The sequence below is a fragment of the Hetaerina americana genome, unplaced genomic scaffold (assembly GCF_022747635.1).
Source record: "Hetaerina americana unplaced genomic scaffold, ioHetAmer1.1.p SCAF_5, whole genome shotgun sequence".
NCBI lineage: Eukaryota > Metazoa > Arthropoda > Insecta > Odonata > Calopterygidae > Hetaerina > Hetaerina americana.
In genome coordinates this window covers 39331994-39353903 of record NW_027287095.1, presented here as the reverse complement: position 1 = coordinate 39353903, position 21910 = coordinate 39331994, and the positions used below count along the sequence as shown (strand labels likewise).

At 35.2% G+C, this 21910-nt stretch overlaps 1 long non-coding RNA gene across 2 annotated transcripts; it reads left to right on the top strand.

Annotated features, from left to right (window-relative positions):
• The first annotated feature begins 188 nt into the window (after nt 1-188).
• Nucleotides 189-13253, top strand: LOC139694331 (uncharacterized). Of its 2 annotated transcripts, none has more exons than XR_011702119.1 (4): nt 189-252; nt 381-449; nt 3335-3442; nt 12841-13253. It is a non-coding gene; the product is annotated as an uncharacterized lncRNA (long non-coding RNA). The 2 variants fall into 2 exon arrangements; XR_011702118.1 differs by having other exon boundaries at nt 12780-13253.
• The last annotated feature ends 8657 nt before the right edge of the window (nt 13254-21910 follow it).

The following is a 21910-nucleotide window of genomic DNA, read 5'->3' as shown; positions in this document are numbered from 1 at the left end:
AGAATTTTCGAAAGGTGTGTCATCGCCACCCGTGGATTCCTTGGAGCAAAGGATAATCGAATCCAACCGGCCTTTCGAGAATAAACGCATTGTACCCTCACCCGTGAGGAAGAATTTCGGAGGGGCGGATTCGCAGGCCCACATCGCCACCTTTCGCATGACGGGTGAAACACACACTCAATCGGTTAATGCACTTCTAGTGAGACGGTGAGAGCAGGAAGGGCTGGATTCACTTCGCGGAGCAAAGAAAAGGTAAGATCATAACGATGTCTTCAACAGTTCAAGAACTGAATATTATAATTCTGAACGTCTGGGGAAAATATTTTAGCGATGTGTGCTCAATTCTTTTTCGATCTAATTTGTATTCTTCATTTTCACAGACTTTATTATAAAGAGCCGAATATAACGTAACACGTGATTTGAATCGGAGGTGAATGCGTGGGACATCGGTGAGTAAATTGCACTCTTTACCAATTGTTCTACTTTATCATAAGATATTGTTAAACATTTGCTCACGAATCCGATTAGAGGCAGACTCCGCCTTAAATGCGATTATCTTTCCCAAGTACTCTTTTCCAACATTTTCACCTCCTCGATTCATCTCCCTCCCTCCCTCTCGCAAAGTGAAGTGGTGGTCAATGGTTTCCAAGTAGGCCCTGTAACTATTGAGACTTAAGTAGTAGATTTTAACCCTCGAAATTCATTTATTCTACGATCCCAAATTACTTTGAAGCTGGTCTTCCAATCAATGAGATGGTAGATCAATAATGTAACGTTCTACTTAGATTTGAAGAGCGCAGAATGAATTATGCGGACTAGCGCGTTTTAAGCTCTTCATCGTGATGATTGAGAAGTAGAATTTTACTTTTGTCTATCGAATGAGAGCTATTAGAATTAAGTAAAGAACTAAAAAAGCGGTAATATGCAATATTTCGAAGATATCTCCCTTGAATGATTGGACACCTAACCCTAATTACGGATCCAGTTCCACCCAATGCTTTGAAGGTACTACATTAATACTCTGGGTGTGGAGTTTAGTCTCCAAGCAGTTTTCCCCGAAATGTTCGATCTTCTCTCCGTAATCAGTGGTTTCTGCTATTGAAGGAAGCGATCGTGAATGACCTCCGTATTATCCAGTTCGGCTCGGCGCACACTCTTTTGTGCAGCCAACAGAATACATTAGAATAAGTTAAGTAACCAAGGTGAGGATAGTTTCTTCTACGAAGGTAGTCTGGAGAATCGGACGGCAGATTTCTGCTGAAAAGGATGACTTCATGGAATTAGCTTCGCCCGCAGTTCCTCCCTTCCCCTTTGTCGTTCAGTTAGGGCATAGCAGAAGGAAGACCGAACGGGGAGGGGTGGGGGGATCCCTCACGCTCCCCGACCCTTTTCACCTTACATTAAGCGATGGGGCCTGCTTTTCGGCTTCCTCTCGTCTCGCCCTTATAATCCTCTTTCTAACAACTGTTCAAATGCGATGCTGCAAAGAGGTGGAATTGAGATTCAAGTACGGTTCCTCTTAGACTAAACTGAGACCACACTTCCATCCGATTTTACCTAAATCGACCTGAAGACCGCCGCAGTCAGGCATGAGCGAACTCCATTTGAGCACGATGTGTACGAAATTCAAATGTAAAATGTGTTTGAAGTCCTAGAGGCCTAGCCATTCGGTCAAAACACGCCATCGACCCATCCCCAAAATGCCGAGGAGGAGAGGCAATGGCAAACTCTCCCGGCAAGGGACTCGATCCCTAGTTAAACGGGTCCGACTACATATAGTACTCGTTGCTACACAGTAAGCTCCACCGTGGCTTATCAGACTGGCGCCTGTACAGACGAAAGCCATCGGAATTAGATGCATCTCAGTCCATGCGATATAGCTGCTAGATGGAAAAGAGGGGGCGCTGTGTTAAGGTTATCTACTTTGTAGACATCAGATTTGCCAGGGGCAAATATTCTTTTGTGTAATAAATCTCGAGTGTGAAAAAAGGATTATCGACAAAATTTACTGTGGAATATTTACTTACAGTGATAGAGAAGGAAGTTGTTCACGTGATACAGTAAAGCGACTGCATACGATATTGCTCCAAACGTGAACGTCTTCTAATATCATCATTTAGTGGCCTTTTATTTCTTGAACGTAAATCCACAAATTTACGATAATTTGTGGATTTTATTCTTACAAAGACTTTAAACGGGGAACGATTAAATGAATTCAAATAAGCGTCATTTCCCGTCATCGAGTTTGCATATTACCAATTCAAGTTAATACTAAGCGGAATCTCGCTACGAAGCACTTCACTGGGTGGTATCCCATCGCACTCATGATGATGGCCCAAGGTCAAGTCTATGATGTTCACCTTAGTATGTGCAGGGTCAGACGAGTCGGGTCGGCTGCTACGCCAACGAGATGGTCCCAGTCAGCGAGGGTAGCCCAAACGCTGATACGAACACTTGTTTCTGAAGGCGTATCTACCGGTCCTAGACGCTAGGCACCATTCGTCCAATACGTGTGACGTCGATCGAGTATCTATTCAAATATTTTAAGCCTCCACATCCACATATACTAAATACCCCGCAAGCCGCCGCAAGGGCGTGTGGCGGGGGGTGTAAGGCCATCACCCGTAATTAAGAAAAAGAATTGCATGCAAAAGCCACCAATTTATACAATCCACAAAGAAAACATGGTATAAATTCATGCAATCTTCACTAAGATGAGCGAGATCTCACTCCCTATTATGAAAAATTCGTATCTGTTAATATTAAAAATACGTTCTTGGAACATTTCCTTTATTTTTACCAACAATGAACCTTCCCTCTCAATTTATTAATTTCTAAAAATAATTACGAATATTTATGTGATAACTGGAACAGAACCAAGAAATCTTGTGTTTATAACCCTTTGAACCACCACCCTAAAGTCATTTACTATAGCAGGTTCATGACTAATCTCATCCACTCCAACCTGTCTCAGAAAATCTTGTTCAGTAGAAATTAAAATATAAATGGTTTGATATTTTAGTAAATAATGTTTTCCTTGATATTGTAGAATGTATCAGTATCTTTGTTATTGTACAAATTATATTTTTAACATCATGGTTCATTCATCTTCTTTGTTCGATGGGTCTTGTCCCAGATCATAACAAATATTTATTGTATTCTAAGTTATTTTCCTCATTCTTGTCATATTCACATTTTTAAGGCCTCTAATATTGTTCATAGACTTTGCCTAAAAGATGATGTAAATAGAAGATGATTCTAGAATGAAACTAAGTAATTCTTCTTCTCCTTTTACTCTTCTTATACTCTTTTTGGTGTGTGCATATCCTTGGAGCTATGGAAGATTGGAAATCATGAAGGAGAGGGAAGGGAAAGGGAATATGCTGTATGCCCACCGACCACCCTTCATCAATGTGGTGGGATGGATTTCCTTTTCTGCTGTGTAAGTTCCTACTTATGCTAATTTATTGTACATATGGTCTATTTAATGATTGTTGGCACTGGTTGAAATAATAGTTGGCTGAAGTGATTTTGAATTTTCATTTGCGAATCCCTATGGCTATGATATCTTGACAGCAATTGCTTCCGGAAGGATTTTTCCTAAAGAAAGAAAACTCTTTTCCTCTCCGTGCCCTAAATTGACCATCAATGTTGAGTTTTCTGTCAACAGATTGAACGAATGGTTATTTTAAACCTAGAGATTGCATTAGATATACGAGCAGAAAGACAAATCCTCTCCAGAGAATTGCATTTCCAAAAAAAATACTAAACAAATTGTTAAGAATTTAATATTGATCATACAAAAATATGAAAGACGCACCAATAATTGAAACTATTATCAAATTTAATGTAAATAAATGCCCATTGTGCTACATTTATACAAACAAATTTGCATTTTTTTAGTTACTTCAGCTTCATTATTTGAAATGAAAATAACTGACACAAGTTAAAAAACTGAATATGTACATGAAAATTTTCAAGAACTGGTGTTCATATTTCACAGAAGCCTTCAAGTAAAGGTCTTAAGGGTAGGGGTTACAGTATTTTACAAAATGCCTGGGGTGCATTTTTTTGTTTGTCAAGTATATTACTCTCACGCACTGATATTTTTAAAGTGTACAACTTTAGAGAAATTTTCTTTCCAATTAGTACCGGCATAAAATGTGCTCAAAAAGTAAGCCAGTTTATAAGAAAGTTTAATAATAGTCGTAGGTCATTTATTAATGATGGCAAATTTTTAGTAGTTGAAGACCTGTAAATAAGAAGAATTATTTATATGTTAAAAGAAAATCCTCAAGTCATCATTCCAATTTAAAAAAAAAACCTGTATCCAATTGAATTACATCAATTTTACTGAGTCAATTGAATTGAAGGTATCTGTCATCTGTGTCAACTACCAATGTTTAATCATTTCTAGTATCCATTGTTTTGACAAAAATCATGCAAAATGACTTCAACCGACTACGTTCAACTAATATTCCAATAAATTAGATTCCACTTTCTGTGATCACGTAGGGGTCAGGGCCAAAGTGAATGAGAGTAACGTACAGAAATGTTTACAAAATTTCCTGGGATTATGATTATCGAAATTGAAAACTTTAGTTTTATTTTATTTGCATTATATTCAGAAGATATAACTTGAGCATCCTTAGTTAAACAATTAAAAATTTACTTATGTGATCTTAATATCAAAAGTGACATTGGTTATAATGAATCATAATCATTATTACAGGTTAAAAGTCTAAGGATTGGCTTGTAGCAGCTCCCCAAACTAAATCTTGTTCCCTGCCAATCTCCTCATTCCCTCACAGCTAGCTCCTTGCACTAATATTTCCAACACCTGCTTCTCATTTTTCATCCTAGGCCTGACTCTCCTATTCTTCCCCTTTCTATGCTTCCTTCAATTATGGTCTTCAGTAAACTATCTTGCCTTGATATGTCCAATCAATTTCCTTCTCTGTAAGTGTCCTCCATAAGCTTCTATCTTCACCCACAGTTCAAAGTACTTCATTTGTTACTCTAACCATTTTGTTTTCACCATTCTTCTAGAGCATCCCATTTCTATCATCCCTGTATCTTCTTCTGTCATCCATAGATTTGACATGCATATTTTTCAACGAATCTCTCCCTTATGTCTATAATAAGACACTTTGCCATAGATACTTGTATCTACTGATGGAATACTTCTTTCAGCATATGTGATCTTTCCTGTTTAAATATTCAAAATCTTCCACTTCCTTTGGTGTATCTTTCTAGACTCTCATTTAAAGATCATCTTCATTGAGATGGCTACAAAATGTTGATTTATTTGTATTCCATTCATCTGGAGTTAGGTTTTTTAAAATCCCCTTCAGCAGTAGTGGTCTTGTAGGATATTATTTCTTCTCTGCTAGTACTCTACTACTACTACTATTAGTTCTTCTCTGAAGTAATGCCATCCACAAATGCAAAGAATGCTTATCCTTTCTACACATTGTATTTAATTATTTACTTGAAATTATTCTGTGCATTACCAATGAGTGTGTTAAAGATCACGATTGATATCATTGAGTAAAGGACCTCACTCTCATATTTTAGCTTTTATTTTATTGCGTCTGCATTAACTGTTACTCAACACTTATTCAAATTCAATTCAGGGAATCAGTTAAAGATCTATTGGTGAATTATTGAGATGAGTTAGTTTTTAAATTAATAATGATACACTACAAATAAGATTGCACTATGATGATGGGATTACTATTTTTTCTTCATTTAAATTTGACTTGTAAACCATTTATTCAAAGAACTAATCAGCGATCACATTAAGTGGAACCTATTGTAGGTGTATCCTGAAAGTAGTTGCATATCTATTGCCTTGTCTACAATTGTCATTTAAATGTAGCTTTCAGTGATCCCCGAAGTTTAAGTGCTCAGGTAACCCTCAGCTTTAAGCATCCAATCATGATGTTTAAATTGCTGATCCATTAAAAATTTAGACAATCAGCCACTTCAGAAGAGAGTACCTTCACTTTATTCAACAATGTGGCAGTTCTTTATGTGAAGAATGTCTTCTTTGTGATTAGTTTCTTGGAGTCCCTATGTATTTATTTGTGGGCCCAAGTTTAATAAACATATAAAATGGTGACTAACAGAAGAGCTATTTTTCAATTTTTCTTTTACGTAAAAATATTTGTTAAGGAAAATATTTATAATTATTCTAGCATAAAGAATGAATTGGCAATAGTTAGAAACTCTCCACTAGCACTTAAAGGGTATTCACTGGAAATAACTAAATAACTTTAAATTAGAAAGCTTTAATTTTATATATTTTCATGAATGGAAGAGTTTCAGGGCTCTAAGTATGTGCAGTCATGCAATTAAAATGTTTAAATTGTTTTCATATTCATAATGCTTCAAGTTTAAAGTCTATATGTAGAAAGCATTTTATTTAAATATACATTCAAATAAATAGTACATTTTAAAGGGCTATAATTTAGACAAGGCAAATAGGAATGGCATTATAGCTAACTGTATTCAACATCTCTGTATGATTTCTTATAGAGTTGAGTGTACTGATTCAGTGCTATTTTTGAAAAATGTTAAGTGCTCACCAATCGTAGATAATGGTGCATTTTTTTAAAACTGTTGTCCTCAAAACTGGGTTTATAGAAATCCTGGAAATGCTTATATCGTGGAAGGTGAGCTTCCAGTGTATAAGCTTGCATTGTTTTGTTTAGGTGACCATGAAACTTTTTGGTGCAATTTAAATGTTGGGATGCCTAACCCTTTTGATGGTGAATATTTCCTGTTAAAAATTCAACTTTTGGTGGCCATTTTAATACTTATAGAAAAATACCTATGTCAATTTCAATAATTATTCATGAATACCTATTTTTCATTACACATACAATTAGCAAGAAATGATTGGGATGATTATTTGTGTTATAACAATAAACCTTTAAATATACCATGAGTTATTAAACAAGGAATGGTGTTCCAATATGCAACCAATATTACCTTGGTGCAATAATTTTTTTATAAAATATGTTTGACAGAATTTTCATATATACGTTTTTAAACCAGTCTCACTATCCCAAGGAAGAAATTCATATCTAACTGGACTTAAGACAACTTCACCTATTCTATGCGAATGTATCAATAATCAATAATAATTTAAAATAGGCATTGCAGTCATTAGTGAATATTGTAGAGTAAGAATTTATATTTTGTATGATCGATGGAAAATTAAATTTAATTTATGATTGATTTATTTTCACATTTGAAACTCTTAGTACCTGGCAACAATGTGATAGTTAAAAGCTCGTAGGAGGTTCATCACTTGAAATTTCTTTGCAAATAAATATACCATTGGGGAAAGTATACTCCTTTTATTGTTTTTGATTTTTTCAGATATAGATTGCATTTTGCATTACTACTCCAGCCAATCACTGATTTCATTTATGTTTGGAAGACAAGTTGCAAGCCCAGTTTACTCTTTCTAACATTAATTATAATTATTAATAAAAATACATGTGCAGATAGTCAATGCCAAAGGACACACAAATCCCTAGCATCACAATCAAATGTGAGAAAATAGCATTAATATAAATAAAAAAAATAAAACTAAGCTGCTGCTTACTAAGATAATCCGCTACTTACTAAGTTAATCAGAGCAAATACGGATGAAGGAAAATACCCACGTTTTTGGTTATTTCCCATTTCCTCCTCAACTTCTTTTAAGTAGCCCTAATTCTGATGGCATGATTTGACAAGCAACAATGTATCAACCACTGAGCAGATTGTGCAAATGGCTTATAAAGACTCCTTTGCTTTGGCATTACCATTTGCCATTGGGCTCTGTTTTCTTCTCTATTAATTCTTATTTCACCTCATTCATTTTATTCTCTTCATTCACATCTTGTCGTGTAGTTGCCTCTTTTGTATATTTTATTTCTCCAAATAAGAGTTTTTTTGGTGACTTTTTATTTTCATTTTTACTTTGGAATGAGTTCATACTGAAATAAGACTGTTAATGACTTCAAAAACTTATCTAGGATATTTCTAGAAAGACTTGAGTAGGTAATGCTTTATGTTCAGTGCTCTGCAGTTTTGGTTCAGATGAACTGAATCCTTTGAAAGAAGTCTTTTTAAATAAGGAAACTGTTTATAAGATTTTATAACAACTGGGAACAGTTCAAACTAACATATGGTAAATGGATTGAAATTATATTAGGTTCATATTTGGAGATTTTTTTGGAATAATAACATAAATGTCATTCATTCCCCTCTTGCGAACACTAATTTCAACAAAAGAATTCTTCTCCTAATGTTCTAAATGCTTACACCTATTTTGCTACACAATTCTGTGTAAATACCGGAACTGCATAGACACATTCTCTTCTACCTTAATGTTTAATAAAATATTCTCCATCTAGCACTTGAGATGAGTGGCATTTGTAACCATTGATTTTCCTTCCCTCTTCTATCTCAAATGCCCTGCTCCTGCCTCTGCCTTTTTCTCTTCTAATTAGGCAACAATGTTTGTTATACAAGTTTCCACTCCTTGCAATCCCTTCAAAATTTACATTCTCCTCATTCTCTTTATATTCTTCTTTGCTTTTAACCTTATCCTCATCCTTCCTCTCCACTCGCGCTTCTTTTCTCTGAATCCTTAGATTTCATTGAATGGAAATAGTTCACTCCATGTGTGGAGTCACTTGCCTTGATTTGCTGTTTGTAATCACTACTTCTTTCATACCTCTACGACATAATTGAACTGCCTGGAAACAGTCTTGGGAGAAATTTTTTTACCCACTTGGTGAGTTCAGTTCAACCAGCTCTCGTTTGAAATACATTCTGACATTGGAAAGACACATAACTGGAAAATATATCAAACATAGTTTCATGCTTCGGAGATTTATGCAATTAATGCCACCTAATGGTACTGTAGTGTCACTCACTAGTGGTGAATACACAGCCCAATGTTTCCATGTAAAATTGTCGATTGAATGTAAATTAACCAAATAATAAATCAACGCACAGCATTGATAACACACAGCCTCGCACAACCTCTGAAATGAGTACCAATTTGTCGCAATTTTTCCTTAGCAATATGTGGACATTTTATTTTCCAAATCTAGCACTGGCTCATTTATATCTTTTTCTAAGTTTATAAAATTTTTAATGGACAAATTAATATTTTTATGATCTAAGATGCTATTTGATGTTATATGTAAAAAATTGTTTAAAGTTGCCATAAATGCTATTGATTTGTATTATTTTTAACCTTTTGCATGTTTTTTATATGTATATTTGTGCTTATATATGTTTTCATTATTGTTTTTCAATGTTTCATTACATTGTTTTGCTCTTAAGTATTGATGGTGTGCATACAATCAATTGAAATGCTATCACCCTTAATTCTTTATTGGAGTGAATAAACGGCACCAACTTTTCTGGTTGCTAAGAACATCTTCTCATTTGCCATTCACCAAAATGATATTGCAGTGTATTACCCTAATATGCATACATAGTTTAATTGAGCTGAAATGACTTAATCATTCCGTGTAACATAGCATCGTTTTTTGATGTTGCATCTACAGTAATTGATGACCTATTTTTATTTGAGATGTTGTATTGACCAGAAGAACACACCCTTAATAGCATCTTTTAGTATAATTAATGGTTTCTGGCATAACTTTATGGAACCGATTCATTATAAATAAATGAAAGGACTAACTTTGTAGTTCCACACGAAAACGATTTATTCACACGACCCAGGTTTCAAAGTAAAAGTTCATCATCAGGTGAGCTCTCTACATTTGCAGCCCTTCTTATATATACAGCCAGGGCGGGGGTGGGGTGGAGATAATCAGGAAGGTTTGGGAGGGGTAAAGTCAGGATTGGTTTGCGTGCCGGAGGGGAGGGCAGTTTGGCGTCCCCTCCGCGATGTTGGTGGAATGTGGAGCGGGAGGGAGAAGTCTACATTGTAGAGCTCTCGTGAGTCAGCGGATTAGAGAGGGTTAGATGAAGGGGAGGGGGGGGGGTGTCATCGGCCACCGTGAGGATTGGGACTTTAAGGAGGGGAGAGTGGGAGGCATACAGAAATTCGTTAACAATATTTTCATTTAAACAAACACTATTTAAAATTTCTAAATGTTCTAAGGCGTCTAATCTATAGCCTTTGCTTTCAACATGTAAAATTTCGAAATCAAAATCACTTTTATGGTTATTATCAATCAAATGCTTTGCAAATTGAGAGTTCATCTTTTTATTTCTTGCACATGCTTGATGCTCCTTCACTCGTTCTTGGAATTTCCTCCCTGTCTGTCCGATGTATATTGCCCCGCAATCGCACTTTAGTTTAAGCTAAAGTGACAGGGGAAATGATCAAAGAGGCATGGGAAGAACTGGAGGTAGGAATGAAAGTGGGCGGGGAATTTGTAAAATCAGTTAGGTTTGCTGATGACCAAGCTTTAGTTTGTCAGTCAGCCAAGGGGCTGCAAGCATTGCTGAGTGAATTGGAAATTCAGTGCGACAGGTATGGGATGAGAATCAATATTAATAAAACAAAGGTTTAGCGATTTTCTAGAAAGAAAAAGGCCAAGCTTAACATTAAAATAGGAGGGCAAAAACTAGAGCAGGTAGAACAGTTTACGTATCTCGGTAGTGTTTTGGACCAACGGGGTCAAAGTAGTAGGGACGTAAGGAGAAGGATTGCGCTAGGCAAAGAGGCTTTCACAAGGAGGAGGGAGTTGATGACAGGAACGTTGAATATGTATATTAAGAAAAGACTCGTAAAAACTTTGATATGGAGCATAGCTATGTACGGTGCAGAAACGTGGTCATTGAAGCAGGAGGATAGACGTAGATTGGAGGCTTTTGAAATGTGGGTGTGGAGAAGAATGGAGAAGGTGAAATGGACAGAGAAGAAAACAAACGAGGAAGTACTTGGTATGGTGGGCGAAGAGAGGGGTTTGTTGGGAGCAATCCTATGGAGGCAGGAAAAGTGGATGAAGGAGGTATTGGCCGGCAGTGGGATGTTGAAGACTGTAATTGAGGGGAGAATGTTAGGCAAAAGAGGAAAGGGAAGGAACAGGATAGGGATGTTGGACGGGATGAAGGGAGGAAGAAAGTACTCAGAGATGAAGAGGGACCTGATATAGAGTAGGATGATGGATTTTGTGATTTGTTAGGAGTAATAAAATATTTGTTCGGTAGTTGTGTCCATCCAAAAACCTACCTTAACCGGTAGATTACCTTAAAAAAAAAATGAATGTTCTGGCTCGTGTTAACCTTGTTAGGTTCAAAATATCTCATTTTTTGTCTGCCCAACCAGGGTATTTTGAAATAGTATATTGTATTGCTTTCAATATTAGAATTTACTTGTTTTTACCCTGGGTTGATTTTCTAAGAAAGGTAACTTAGTCAGTGATCAGTAGACCTTTTAGATATTTGAGAAATTGTGTGAAAATTACACTGTCAAATACATCAAACGATCCAACTATTTTCTGCAACGCATAGGGCCTGAAGTTCAAAATACAATTACAATTCTAATTTCTTAGAATCCTAAGATTTGCATGAGCGTCCCTTTTAACAAGGGGACTATTTTGTAGACTAAAGATGAATTTAGAAAGCTTGGGCAGTCGCCATTAAAAAAAAAAGACTTGCATGGAATTGATGAGTCAGCATTAGTAAACAAGGTGAAATGGAATGTTAGGTTTTAAATTTCATTTTGAACAAGAAAAGTATAAAAATAATGTATCTTAGTGTAATATTTACTGTCGCAGTTCTTAATTTTTACACCCAGTGTATATTTTGTTGGATATTCTCGTTGTTTCCTTTTGCTGGAGAGATATTTTCAAGCTGGAGCACATTGTTTTATAAAGTGGATCATGGGTGCTGACAAGGAATTAGAATGATATAGTCGTGTTTTGACATTTTATACATCACTCCACTCTGAAAAACTTCATTCTGCTTCTGACAATTTTTGTTAATTAAATTAGAATATTTTGTTAAATTACTATAACCGGCATCCTTACTTTATCTAGCGTAGGAACCTGTTTGATGAAGGAGCACATTTAAAATCACATCTACATTTTTTCTATGATTAATTTCAAAGGTCTTCAGATAAGATGTGCTCACATTGGGTGACTCGCTCTTCTGTATTTTTTCTTTCATCAATATTACGCCCTTCTTATGTGCTTATTCACATGCCAGGTAATACATTTTCGTGAATGTCTATTTCATCATTTTGTCACTGTTTATTGTATCTTCTTGTGTATCATTGCAATATGAGGGTGTTTCTGCATAACACCTGACAGCTACAAATTGAGGAACTGGACCCCTCTTTTTCATTCTTTGATTGTGAATTGCACACTCCCATGTACCTATTGCCATTATCAGTCTGCGATCATCTTCTGCTAAATGCATCTCTCTTGAGTTGTAAAACTTGCTATTTACATAATATGCTACTTACATTTACATACTAGGTTATAGTTAGCACCATATTTGCATATTCCTTCATTTTAAATTCTCTTCATGAGCACCATGTCAGTCATTCCCCCAAGTTGTTGCATCCATTATCCCAGAGGATTAATTCAGTATCCATGGCTTTACAAGAATGAATTTCTCTACTGCATCATACTTAGTCATGTCATCAGAGGATCCTCCTGAAAATATTTAACCATTCACAGAACAACCTTGGCAATGCGACTCCAACAGAATTTAAGGGTGATGGCATTTTTCTCTGAAGCTACTTTATTATTGTATTATCTTTTCCACAATGCCTTTCATTGCAGGGGCACATGAAGTTAACCCTCAACCAATGGAATGCCAGTTGGAATACTTGTACTTTTTCAGTTCATCCAGAAATGCAGAGCCAGCAATGGGTGCTGGTTATTCCAGTGATGTTGGACTATCCGTACTCGAAAGACAACATTGCCCTTGGTGCTTCAGCAGCAGGAGGGACTAGAGGACACCACTTTTTGATGTTCCCTATTTAAGGCAGCTGTCAGCAATGAATAGAACATAGAAACTATTTACAAAGCAATTGAATGCTGGTCATATTCTGGGAGCAGTTGACTGCTGCAGGTGGATATCTGGAACTGTTGTCTAGTGGCTTGAACAGGACTTCTTTGATTTAATGTTTGGAACCACTAGATTGCACCCCTCTAGGAGACCCACTTGTGGAAGTAAACTGCTTCTGGTACACCACCTGCATCTTTGAAGGTGTAAATTGTTTTTGTTTTGTTCATAGTTGACAGCTATCTTGAGGGGAGGAACACAGAAATTTGCTTCTCTATAATTTTGTAAATAGAATGTAATCATTTTCAGGTCAAATAAAATTTTTTTATAAACCCTATTAAAATTTTAATTACCAAAGTTTCAACGCTGGACAGAAGCTGCTTTTAATTAAATAAGACTTATGGGATATTTTAAGGCTTTTTTTGACCCAAAAAGCAGCAAGATTGGTGTAAATATGCCATTTTTAGCCATATTTTTACTTTTCTTATTATATTTGCTCAAAAAATTGTATAATTCATGAAATAATTTTTTTATCATCATGAGAGATCATGCATTATATATTATGTATATTGTTTGGCCAGAAGAAAAGTGGGCAGTAAAAATTATTCTAAGTCCAGAGCAAAAAATTCCATGGCCAGGGTTGAAAAAAAATCAAATTGTTCTAAACAAATATTTATTTACATAGTATGAGTACATAGTTTCACCAAAAAAAAAGACAAGGTTAACATTTACAGGTAAAATATGCTTACAACCATGCATAGACATTTATTGGCATGGCAGCTTGCAATACAGTGGTTCAAACATAGTTGCATTAAGTGATGCACAGAAAAGATTCCATTGAAGTTTCAATGGAAGCATTCAGAAGTAATGTGCAAGATGGTTCCCTTTATTCAACAATTCACTATGATCAATTTGGCAGCAGCTTTTTAAAGGTGGACAATGCTGATAATGGAGGTACTGTAAAAAGAAAAAAAATATAATTAGAAGAACAGACAACCAAAAAAGTTTAAGATAATTAGCTGACTATTGTTGGAAGATATTTATTATCATTTTTTATGTCCATTTTGTTATTGATATTTTTCCATCATATTTAATCAAGATATGTATTGATAGTTGATTTTGACAAATTGAGAAAATCTATACATTAACTAACTGCAGAGGGAGACTAACAGCAAATTTCAATCCTTTTCTACAATAACACTTTTTTCCACAATAAATTGGAGAAATACTTCTCATTTCAATATTTTAAGATTCTTTAAATAAATTTTAATTGTCCCAGTAATATCACATCTGAAAAAATGGTTTAATTTCAGGATGTTGAATCTATCATGAATGTAGCCGAATACTAACTAATGTAATAACTATCAAAATATGATAGCATGCAACCAATACAAGAAGGGATTTAAACAGGACAAAATTTTTACCCCGTTAAATATGCATTCAACTACCATTGCGACAGTTTACATTCAAGTAACATTAAGTGACCTCAGATCAACGTAAACCCAACTTAGTTCCTACTTCACTGCAATTCATTAGGTTCCTAAGAATACCTAGCATTAAGGGACAACTACTTAATGATGATGAGAAGCTTTTCTAGTTTTAACTGAAAAGTTGAACAAATAACCATGTGTTTCCCTAAGCTATTGATAAAAATGCACGCACCTATTCACCATAGCATTTAGGGATTCAGTAAATCTCTATGACGAGAGAAAATTTAATTACTACAAAAATGGCCAAACGGTGTCTGCATTAGAGACTATAAATTAAAACTGATCTATGCGGTGCATGCATGATGGTTCTGCAGGGCGACTACCTATTTAGACTAAACATGCATGGCAGTTACCAAACATTAATGGATTAGAATGGCCTATCACAAATTAACTAGATAAAATGAAAAATAAAGAGCACTGGGGCAAGGTAGGTATGTTACAAAAAGATGGCTTTTGAAAATTTAAAAAATACACAACATTTATTGTATATAACATAATAAATACCTTGAATTGCAAATACAACTATATATGCACAAGGAATATGGAGTTTGACAAATTTAAAAAACAAACTTCAATAAACAAATAAAATGTAAACAAACCAGCAAAATATACAGAAAGTTATTCATAGTAAAATTCAAAGACAAATGCAGCAATTTACCCTAACAGTGACAAATACAATATCAACTTCATGGAAATCAGTATGGATTTCATTAGACTTCGTAATTAGTTTTGTCGGCGATATCCGAGATGAGACTAACAGAGTTAACTCGACACACCCATGTTCCTCTAAATAATTCACAGGATGCCTTTGTTTCGTTGGCATTAACCAACTGAGCATTTGGTAGCTAATACAGTTGGGCTCCAAAATGAATGCTCAAACAATAGCGATGGATAAGAACCAAACTATTATCCACTGGATTGGAATGTTTTAAAACAAATCTGCCCTATATAATAAATTTAAGTTGAATGAACTAACAAAAATTTGGAGATCACTTTAAATTCCATTATTTTGAGCTAAGATTGGGCAAATCCTTTAAAATGTTATAAAAAAGAACAAATCATGTGATTAATGATTAACCTGTTATGTGGAGCAAGCAACAATATCTAAAGAATAAAAAGCATTTGAAATTGGGATGTCCTAGTTATTATGCACTTTTAGAAATTTCAGAAGTTTCCCACCAAATTGAATGCAAGTACAGTTTTTAACACTTTTATGGACAGGTGAGATGTGTCATGACATACCAATAAGCAGATATAGAGTGCCTAGTAATTATTTATATAGCCTAGTAGATAGATTTATTGGGTCTATTAGTATAGACCTGATTGGAAGGGGTTCTCTGAATTGTCTAACAAATGGCTCATTTACCCAGGGATTAAGGCAATTACTCAAATGTATATGGTAATCCCCAAGCTGCAAGTTACATCCACGTTCAAGGATTTCTTTTCCTAAATTCACTGAACCTAGAGCAACATCCCACTTAGCACTTGATAACCTCTCAACAGCATCCTCCTCCCAAGGGTGATTAAACCATAAACAGTTATCAACCGGAGGGACTGTTTGATAGGTGAAGTACGTCCACTCAATTCTATGCACAACTGCAAGTGAAATTCACACATCACGTTAGGGGGGCTGATCCTTTCCTTGTCGGCTATAGTTTCCCAATGAGTGCTGGCACTCAAAATGTCACAGCTAGAGAAGCTGAGGGTGCCGAGAGAGGCATGCTCTGAAATCAAACCTGGCCTGTCCAGTCACTAGTCCCAATGCTCTACCACATCCGACAAAGGTGGTTAAGGAAAAAAAAATTGATAGAGAATGCGGTTGATGAAGGCCGATAGGTAGATTAACTATTAACCCATCAATGTTTAAAGCAGGCCCACCTTTTGCCTAATCCGACTGGACATAATAGAATAAATTGCTGAAATCATGTGCAAAACAAAACAAAGAGTTGGTATCTAAGCAAGGTGAATCTCAATCCTGTCTTTTAATCAAAATTGCATTCAGTTGCATAATATAACCCCACATGCATTTCCGAGAAGAATGTTTTAAGGCCAAGTTATCGTAGTGAGTAAAACCTGGTTGAAGGTATTCACAATGGAGGAATGTGATTCACTCACAGCAGAACTTTAAATATTTTATCCGAATGTAACGAAAGTAAATTTACCTCAATCCAATCCTGAATGATTTTTCTGATGTACTTTCCAATAGACTATTTTAAGCATTATTATAATAAACTTAAATGAGCATTCTTAAGTTATGCAAAGGTAAAAATGAATTGACAGACTAATATACTAAATGATTTTGCTCAAAGTAAAATGACTGATGAAAAAGTGAAAGTTAAAAAGACACCAAGTCAAAGATGACCTAGAAGGAAAAAAGCTAGAAGTTGTAAAATGAATTCTTTTAAAACATGTACCTCGGAAAAATAATTACTGCTCTTGAATGTTCTAGGAAGCTATTTCACAGACTATTTGTATGAAGAGCAATAATACAAGAATGACTCATTAAAAAAAGAGACTAACAATTGGGTTTGAACGGGGATTAAAACAAGGATGTCTTAATGTAAGCTACACCTACATAGAAAATATTCTTTTCCTCTTGTTACAAATAAAAAAAGAAAAGACAAGTGATATTTTTCACTCTTTTACGAAGAAAACATAGAAATAAAAGCTACGGAATAACTTGCAAACAGAACACTATTTGCATTCAATATTTTCTGGCTCAACTTTGTGGAAGTTCATGAAATGAAGAAAAATTTATTTTTCCACTCTTCTTTAATTTGGAATATAGAACAGTGGAAAAATACATTTGTGTTCATTTCAAGAACACTATTTGCATTAATTACTTTCTTTATAGATGAAAGGGAGAACAAATGAATTTTTGTTTCGGTAGAATTAGCTGTCATTTGGCCTTCAGATTATTTTCACCCACGGCCATTATCGGAAACATGACGACCATAGGTCAGCTTTCGGAATATTTCAAGTTTTATTTAAAATTCTATGAAACGCTGAGAAAAAATTATGCTCCGTCGCCATGTAGGTACCTTGGTCCCCTTTTTCTGAAATTTCTCCTAAGTCGAAAGCTAGCCCTATTTTAGAGTATTCTCAAAAAGTCATCAATCATTATTACGCGACTGCCTAACTTAAGTCTTAGTTCAGTTACCATCCATAATAAAGTAGATGAACAATTGAAACAAGTGAAATTGATAGTATAAATAGATTGTTTAACGGTCTAAATACATGCCATATATACCTTTAATGCCAAATCTCACGTGATTGTAATATGAAAAAGGCACATGAAGCTTCTACGATTTTAAACTACAGTGACTGAAGTATGTCTGTAGTTTTAAAATATTATATTCAAGTTACCGCACAACTATATTTCAATCTTTTACTCTCCATTATAACTCCTTTAGCATTCTTAACTGGCTATAAAAATAGATTTTTTTAACGCAAATTTTGAAGTGGGCTATACATTAAAACTGACAAACATCAATAATGAATCCATTGAGGTCTGCGGAGCAGAATTTCCGAGAGGAGCTTTTTATTATTGCCAAATTCAGTTTTTAGGAACTGTCGTGCATATTTATTTGCGTATTCTTCTCATTGAATTGGGCATGCATTAAAAGAGTATATAAAAAATAATTACAGTATTCCGAACCTTATCATAAAAATTAAACGCGGTAATAATTCCATGTGCCCTACAAACGAGTTACCTACGCTGGGCATACGAGCTGCAATTCCACAACTTACTTGTAATGAAGCAAAATAAGAAAAATTACAGACTTCCCGTTCTTCAATAGCAAATAAATTCAACTATTTTAAGCACGCGCACAAGAAAGTGACCGATACATTTAAAAAATTATATGGGATGAAAAAGTAAACGAAGACGCGACGAAACAAGTCCACAATAAAGTTTTAAATTATTCTCCTTTTCTATTTTTATAAATATTGTTACTTGAAAATTAGTAGAAGGGGTCACTATGGATTAATTCGGGCGTGGTAATCCCCAAGCTGAAAAATATGTCCAGGAGTTTCAGGATTTCCCAACCTAGAGATACATTCCACTTCTTATACATTTAACGTAGTACCCCTAACGGAATGGTGGGCAGCAGGCAATGATTCAACACTAGTCATGCAGCAACAACTAAGTTTCTTAATTTTTTAGTTATTTTAGTGCGTGTGCGCGTAAAGTAATTCAATAAATTTAAATCATGATAACTAAAGGTAATCCACTTAGTCATATAAGTGAGATTTCTCTACGTATGCTGCGGTACTTGATACTTCAATAACTTTCGCGACAGTGTTCTACAAATTGACATCATTAAGGAAAGAAAATAAATTGCGAATGTGTACAGTGATAGTGGACTGAAAAAATAACTACATGATGGGTCAGATTTTGTTCTCAAAACGCACCTAAAACTACGTTATTTTTAAGAAGCATTCAAGATAAATGTTCATTCTTTTATTTGATTGACAATGTGCAGAACTAATTTCTCACGTCTTGTACAAATAAAAAAAAACAAATAAATTAGAAATTTTTAAGTTAAAATGATACAAAATTGAATGCGAAATTGCTGACAGCAAAGGTTTAATTCCCGAAAAATATAGTAATGCTTGCAATTTCAATGAAATATGCTTCCTTAAAAGAATTCCCTCTAGTTACCACTAATGGTAAAAATATTTTCCGTAAATAAAACTACCTCCTGTTACTAGCAGAGGTGGCTTCTGGATAGCGCGACTAATAATGCACCAAGAGAAGACCCCAGTGTTAAAAAAGTATCAGATTTCAATTATTTCTACCAGGAATCATGTCTATCTTCCAATAATTTTGGGAAACTATTTAAAATATGTATTCAATCACCATTTTGCAATGGATTTCACAGATAGTTCCTAATACTACGTTGTAGAAACCAAATGGTCTAATTACGGAAGACCAGTCAACTGTAGACTATTTGTATTGCGAAGGCCTTTAATTTTCCAGACATTAAATAAACACTTGAATAATTGTCAGACATTCAATAGTTACATATTTTCAAATATACGTGCATATGCAGTCATGGCATAAAAATTGATTGAAAAATTTACCTCAAGGGTACTTACTTTAAGAGATATTTTGATCACGTTTGATTTAAGTAATGCGTTAAATGCACTGAACTAAATGAATCATTCTAGTGAAAGCTCGAGTGGAGGAGTACAGCACTTAAGATAACATTTCAAATAACATCACCACATTTCTCCTTCAATATAGGGCATTGGGAAAGACATATTAGATGAGATTGCCTTGCAAGTAAAACAAAATGAGAATGAGGTTTTCATTCTTCCAGGATTAATGTTTATCTTGCAAAAATTTTGGGAAACCATTTAAAATATGAATCCCACCACCATTCTAGAATGGATTTCACAGGCGGATTAAACTATCCTTAATTTCTTGATATCAGATCACTTAGGTTATGGCATGCCAGTCTCAGCTGTTCAAAAGAACTTTTTTCAACATTGAATAAACAGTTCCTTAATAATTGTCAGCCAGGCAATAATTTCCAATTTTCAAACAGACTTGTCGATGAAATCATTGCGTACAATTATTTGAGACAGTAATTCAAGGGTCTTCATTTATGATAATAACATTCTATTCGAGAAACTCATTAAATACGCTGTACTAATTGGGGAATCAGTCAAAATGTAGTGTGCTTTCCCAGCAAGGTAACTTTCTTGAATTTACAATAGTCCATGCTTGTTCAAGTAAAATATGGGCCATTCTACACAAAATTGAACTGAGCACTTTCCTTGATTCTGATAAATTATACATATAATTAAAGATTTAGGAGAAAATGGGAAATCTAAATTAATAGCTTGATATCTCAGATGTCTTTCCAGTCGTTTCAGTTCAAACTTTCCAAAAATTTTCTTCGATCCAAATTCTTCCTAAAATATACTCCCTAAAATTGAAATATCCCCTTAAGTAATCAACGGTAAAAATGGCTTCTAGCTAAAGTATGAAGTTGACGAAACTATTCATTAAACATTTTAAAAGAGAATCAAATTTTTTTATGTTGTAAAAACTGGACTTCCTACATTTTAATTTAACTTTTCACTGCTGTCCAAAATTGTTAATGCTAATGCGGTTTAATCTACTGATTCTTCACCTCCAAAGTTAAAACATCATTTGAATCATGCTGAAGTATGAGATTTAATTCACATTTGGCAAGTTTTCGTTTGCAATATTCACGATAGGCACGTGACATTTGACTGCAAAAATAATTCCAGCATGAAAAGTTACTAGATCCGCTTATTCCGACGCATTTCCACGAATCTCGAACAGGCTTTAAGGAATACACAAGGAACCTAGTTTTCCAAGTAAAATACTTAGTCTGAATAGTTCAGTCACTGGAAAAGAGAAAACTTGCACCTTCCGTGAAGTAGCGTCAAATTTCGCCTCTCCCAGATGTCTAGTGCTTAGTGCCACGATGCCTAATTCAGTTTCGGCATTACGATATGCGTGCACAAATTTATCCTTTCAAACATGTACCAACATGATTAGGATATTAATTATCTAAGAAAAGATTAGACAAGATTACGAGAGAAATAAAATATGTCCAGGGCAGAATTCCACCACCGCGGGAAATGCGTTTAAACGATATAACTTGGGTATAAAAGTAAGTTTCTCAGGAAACTCACCGATAATCAAGAATACATGGCCACTTACTTGAATTGTCCGAGACACCAGTGATCTTCCATCTCTCTCTCAGAGTAGTTTGCGCCGCACAGGCGTTCGCTCACTATCTCTCTCTTAACTACACCAGCAACGAACATTACCTTCCGAATGATTGAATGACCGCATAGAAGTCTGATCTCCGCCAGGGCATGAAGAGAGTAGGGGGGAATGGTTCGGCGGATGAAGAGGATTGGTGGGCGAAGATAAGAGGTGGCGAATGGTGAGGTTTTTAACTCCTGTGGGGGAGGGTAGGGAAGAGTGAGGGGGGATTTAGATATGGGGGCAGGGAGATGGGTGGGGGTTAATGGAATATCCATAACACAGAAGAAAGAGTCCAAGAGTGGGTGAGGAAAGAGTGACATAAACAGCTGAACGTGAAATTTCATGAGACAAGCATAGAACTAAGCATGAAAAACAAATAAGCGGCAAAAATGAAGTAACTTACGACAGAGATTGGGACACAATGTTCTTATTTGAGGTATACACACTAATTAGTACGCAAGGTATATCGCAAGTGCAAACAAAAGAGCATTTTCTTTCCTATTTTTCCATAAAAAGGACATGCAAGCGAGAGGAGAAAGATATAGATAATAATCAAAACTAAACGGTCACGATAAATTTTTGCAGAAAGATTGCCATTAACTGCTGAAGAGTCACCAAGAAGACCAATAACGCAACTTCTTGGATAATGAACATGCTCTAG